The sequence below is a fragment of the Cibotium barometz genome, chromosome 60 (genome assembly GCF_041138505.1).
Source record: "Cibotium barometz isolate CiBa-2024 chromosome 60, ASM4113850v1, whole genome shotgun sequence".
In the NCBI taxonomy this organism is placed as follows: domain Eukaryota; kingdom Viridiplantae; phylum Streptophyta; class Polypodiopsida; order Cyatheales; family Cibotiaceae; genus Cibotium; species Cibotium barometz.
In genome coordinates this window covers 11,088,865-11,094,864 of record NC_141105.1, presented here as the reverse complement: position 1 = coordinate 11,094,864, position 6,000 = coordinate 11,088,865, and positions in this window count along the sequence as shown.

Sequence of the window (6,000 nt, the reverse complement as noted above, 5' to 3'; positions counted from 1 at the left end):
CAAAATTTGGTGTTTCCCTTTAGATATTTGCATGCCCTCCTAAACCTTTTGTGTATATGAGCCCTTCAAAAGAAAATTGATGGTCTCCCTTTTCAAGTTTGATAACTAGTTCAAATATTCTCAAAATAGAGATACCCATTTTAATTTTACTCCAGATGAGAGGCAACATTTACGGTAAGCTCGAAAGAAAATGAATCACCCAAGTAATTATCTGTAATATACTAAGTGGCAAAAGTAAAGGGGGGGGGGGAGAGAGAGAGAGAGAGAGAGAGAGAGAGAGAGAGAGAGAGAGAGAGAGAGAGAGAGAGAGAGATCCCTCCCCCTCAAAAAATAATCAATCATTTTCTTTTTATAGGACCCTTGTGTTGTAGAAATCGAACTTGAGAATTTTGTCTAGGAAGCAAGCTAGAAAATTTCTTAAGCCAAGAATTATAAGGGCATATAAAAATACTTCTTGATTCCGAGGATTAAAAATAGATAGAAATAAAAAATTTTAAACTTTCTAGAGCAATGGTATAGTAAATATTAGACAAGAAAGTTTTTACTAATGAGTAAAGAGCTAGAAACTTTCTTAAGCATAGCATCATAGAGGGTTCATGGTGATAAATCTTGATTTTGAGCTCCACAAGGTGTATTAACAATTTATTAGAGAAAAAAATAAAGTATTCTTGAAATTTAGAAAAAATGACGTTAGTAATTTATCAAAGAAAATAATAAATTATTCTCAAAAATTAGAGAAAAAATACCATTAGCAATTTATTGGAGAAAAATATTTAATTATTCTTGAAAGGGTGAAATTTTGGCCCAATGTAGATGGCCATTTAGGCTCCTAGGTGTGCGGACATTGTAACCTTAGTCCTTTAGATTTTATTAATAAGGGGCCTTGCATATGCTTGCCCATTCTCAGCCATGTGTCCCACATACCTCATTCTAGAATGGGAAGGATGCGTCTCACCTCACCTCCTACCATCCTCATCCAATGATGGGAAGAGGCCACCACCCACCTTTCCCCCCCTAATTTAGCATGTTTGGATACTTCTTATTCCTTCCTCATGGCTAAAAAAATGACCTTCTTTCCTCCTCACGCTGGTGAAAGATTTAAACCATTATCATGTCGTGCATATCATCTCCTACTACTACCCCCTCAACTCCCAAGTGATAGATTTTAATCATTATCATGTCTCTCTTTTGGTGTATATTGTCTCCTAGTACTACCCCCTCCACTCTCAAGTGCATATTATCTCCCACTACTATCCCCACAACCCTCGGGTACATATTGTCTACTATTACCCCCTCCACTCCCAAGTGCTTTTGGAGCTGCTCTAGATCAAGAGGACTAAAACTAATTCCTTCTCTCCCAAAGCCAAGTTGTGTGTGCCAAACCTTCCATACATATAGAAGGGGGCACTTTTTATCTAATGCTTTCAAAAACTTCTTGCCACAAAAAGACATTAAGCGTTAATGTGCAACTCCTTATATATCACGACAAAATGGTGTTGCTGAGAGAAGAAACATAAATCTCATGGAGATGATTAGATGCATGGTTAAAGATCAACAACTTCCACACATGTTTTGGATGGAAGCAATTCTTTGTGCTGAAATAGGTGCCCCACTAAAGCTTTGAGAAAGGTAAGTACACTCCACTTGGTTAGTATTGTTCTAGTAAGTGTGGTGTATTGGGGCTTTCCAAGTCCAGCATTTCCCCTTGCACAACAAACAAGGATCAATAGGAAAATTTTGTTAAGTATCATCAAAACAACATGAAACACCAGTGCAAACAACAACATACCATCAAACATGTCTGGGGAATCAGCATAGGTATGTTTATTGAATTCCATCATAGGATAGATAGAATCCTCAACAAAAAGAACATCCCTATACACTGACAATGATTTTCTTGGTAAGAGGACTATAGAGACGATAGCCTTTGGTTTCTAAACTATAGCCAATAAAAATTCATTTCACTACTTTATCATCAAGCTTAGCTCTACTTTATGTTGGGACATGGGCATATGCCAAACAAACAAAAACATGCATGTGTTCAACCTTGGATTTTCTATTAAACCATGATTCATATAAGGACTGATGGTTTTAACCATGTATGGAAAATTGATGATGAGCACCTATTCCTCTATGTTGGATCTTTGTCACAGCTAGCCTCTTAGAAAAACCATAAAACATAGTAGAAGTGTCCAAATAGATTGAGATTTTAGTAGTGGCTAGTTTGACTAATTATCGATACACATAAATGGGGTTGAAGCAGGGGTTGAAGAAGGTAGCTACTTTATTTGACCCCTCCTTAAACCATGCATGGAAAATTGGAAGCCCAATCTGGCCTTTCACTTACAGTTGGTGTCCGAAGATTGTTTTGACATGCCTACCCTTGTTCACGTAAACTTGATATAAGTGTAGAAATGTGTTGGAAGAAGACATATGCACGATCATAGGGTCAACATAAGGTCCAAAACTCTCTTTTTCCTATTACGCATGGAAAACCAATGTAGCCTAGGTCCAAAACAATTGCTCTTTTTACCCTTCCTAACCTATTAGGGTGGCTATATCTTAGGTTATCCAATGGTGTTGAATTAGGTATAAAGAGAATGCGAGGGAGAGAGGGAGAGCTTGAATTCCTTGCAAGCAAACACACACACACACACACACACAGAGAAGAGAGTAAGACACAAGAGAGGTGGATTCTTGAATTTTCTTCTATCTTCTTCTCTTCTCTACAACCATTAACATAAAGAGATAAGAGTATTTACTATAGGGAAAATACTCTCCTACTATAACTTACTAATCCATAGTGTGGACTTGACTATATGAGCTGGTGCTATAGCTATGCCATCATACTATAGTAATCCATGGTGACCAACATGGTGGTTTGTGTCATGCTACACTTTCCCCAAGCAGGATCTTCATCTTTCCCAGTTCTTTTAGAATGAGGTCTTATGGTGATTACTCCCTTTTGATAGGACGTCCCTCGTTGAGACAAGCCAGAGTGCTCCATGATTGGAAGGGTGGTTATGGCTTTCTCAAGGAAATGGCCACCTTGAACTCCCAGTAGAGGTGGACCAAGGTGTTTGGGGAGCTAGCATAGCAGCCATCCTAATCCTTGTTAGAGAAACACCTGATTCCATCCAAGAAGAGGTAATCATTCCCCATATTGAGGATTTCGAGCTGCTAGATTGGTTGGAAAGCTACCCACAATCTAACTTGAAATGTGGTGGAAATCTCAGCAGTCACTCTTGAGCCATGCCCGTGCAAGAAACAAGAGGAACCCACCGCCGTTGGCATGTCTTGAAGGGGGCCAAGTATATGAAGTTGGCAAAATGGCCAACTTCATATAATTAAGTCACAGAAAAAATTTGTCAGTGGCCAAATGAGCAGGCTAGTGTATGTGTGTCTGGAAAATAAGCATACAACCTATGTAAAAACACCACAACCAAATGAGTATGCGAGTTTATATGTGCATAAGAATATCAAAAGTGCATCAAATACTATCCTAAGCGTACGAAGAGCACAAATGCATGGAGTGGCCGCATTATAAAGCATAACACTCACACACAAAGCATCAAAGGAAGCATTGAGCACAAGTGGCAAAGACAAAGTTTACACCGACACAATGAAGAAAACAATGCCAAAAGGTGGACACCAAGACAAGCAATCAAAAGCCAAAGTTCATTCCAAGAGCAAAAAACTGGGAGGAAAGTGAGCAAGTAAAAGGAAGGAGATCTCAAGCAAGCACCAACATTGAGCAACAAAGGCGCTACCAACCACTACCCTAACCTAATGTTGTAAGCGACTAAATGAGTAGGCAAGTCTATGTGTTTGTAAGAATGCTTTACTACCTAAGGGTAGCCAAAGAGCACCTAGGGGAAGTGATGCAAATGTAAACACTATTGATCACCTCAGAGTACCTAATCAAGCACCTAGACCCCACACCAGGCCACGTTCATACTAGCCTTCCCCTCTTTTTTTTTTCATTCTCACCTCCCCTTGGCCATTCTCATAGTGGCCTTCCCATCCAATTTGAGCGCCTCTTATCATGCTTGCCCCTTCACACCTACTCCGGCCCCTCCATACATCTTATTACCCCCTCCATACATCTTATTACCCCCCCTCCCCCTTCTTCATGATATAATCCATCTCTTTCCTTGTGGTGCCGTCCTAAAATTTGTCGTAAATTTCTTGTTCTCTTTCTCTCTCACACATCTTGTGGAGGACATCTCTCTCTCTCTCTCTCTCTCTCTCTCTCTCTCTCTCTCTCTCTCTCTCTCTCTCATTTGGTTGATATTCCTTCTATCTCTTTTCTTAACTTGGTATTTACATTCTCTACGCTATGCCGCACTGTGAGATTCCGTAAAAAACTATTGAACACAATGATTAGGCCCATGATTAAAGCATATTGAAGAGCTAAGCAAATGGATTATTAAGAGAATAATTAACATTATGATAACATAGACATGGAGAATGAGTGAGTACTCTTGCACTAGATCTGAGCCTTTAAATAGACATGAGTATAAATGATTAAGAGCATGATTAAGTTAAACCATCTCCTAATTTCTCTTAGATTTGAGCAGTATGAAAAGGGGAACCCATTGCCTATATTTGGGTGCAAACAAAGATCATTCTTTACTTACCTTAGTTGCTTCTTCTTATGGATTTGTGTAGCTAAGTGGACCATATTACATGATATAAAATTGGCCTAAGACCTTAGAATTATATTTCCATATGCCCCAATGTCACTACTAGATATTTTGGTGTATTATTTCAATAGGTTCATAGTTGCCTTTCCTTGAACAGCCACAAATTTTGCTAGAGTTTTTAATTTTGCCTAGTATCCACATAGATGGAAATCTTTTTTATGCAGATCCCTTTGTTGACTACTTGATCATGGCCATGTTGGAGCTACCAATCTGAAGATATGGTCCAGGCAAGATAGGGGAGTTTTCAGGCAAGTTTACATTGTGTTCAAGGAGCGCTCAGTTTTCCATGCCTGGTTAAAAACGAGGTCTCCATCTTCTTATACCCAGCTACATATCAGCTTTTTAACAAGGTTTTATCTCTATGTGATTCGACACCATTGAACAACTGGGGCATATAGCCACCCTAATAGGCCAGGAAGGGAACATAGTGTAAATTTTTTTGAGCTTAGAGCGTATTGATTTTCCACACCTAGTAGAAAAAGAAGGTTTTAGGCCTTTGTTGATCCTATGCTCATGCACATATCTTCTTCCAACCCATATCAATTTTGAGTTGGATTTCTTCTCCATGTGGAAGGCCACAGGCATACCTATTGAGATATTGAGCTCAACTAGTGCTGCGGACATTGATGACCCACGTGGGGTAACAACTTACGCACTTATGCCATTGGCATGGTTGGTGAGTTTATGGTTGATATGCTACCAATGGAGGACAGGCTCTGTGATAGTCACGTTTGGATTACTAGAGTATGGTATAGTTATAGTGCCAGCTCTCCTAGAGTTAGGTTCACACTATGACCAAAGTTGTCATAGTAGGAGAGTACTTTCCCTTATAGTATGTACTCTTATCTCTTTATGTTAATGGTTGCAAAGAAGAGAAGAAGATAGAAGAAAATTCAGTCATCCATCTCTCTTTTGTGTGTGTGTGTGTGTGTGTGTGTGTGTGTGTGCAAAAGGAACTCAAGATCTCCCTCTTCCCCATATTCTTTTTATGGTATGAGAGCTATGTTTTGTGTGAGAGGTAAGGAGACAAGTAAGAGGAAAGAACAAGGCAAGCAAGGAAGTGACACGTGTAAGCGTATTTTCATTTCTTTCCCTCTTTAATTTTGGAGCAACACTTAGCTATGAGGGCTATAGTTGTCTATCATCAGTGTGATAGATTCTATGTTTGTGTATATAAAGGATGCACAAATGCTTAAAGAGGCTTGGGAACACCTTGGTGAAGATTAACATAGCACAGCACCCAAGCTCAGAAGATTCAGCTAAAATAAGAGTTACACAATATGTGGCTAGAGGA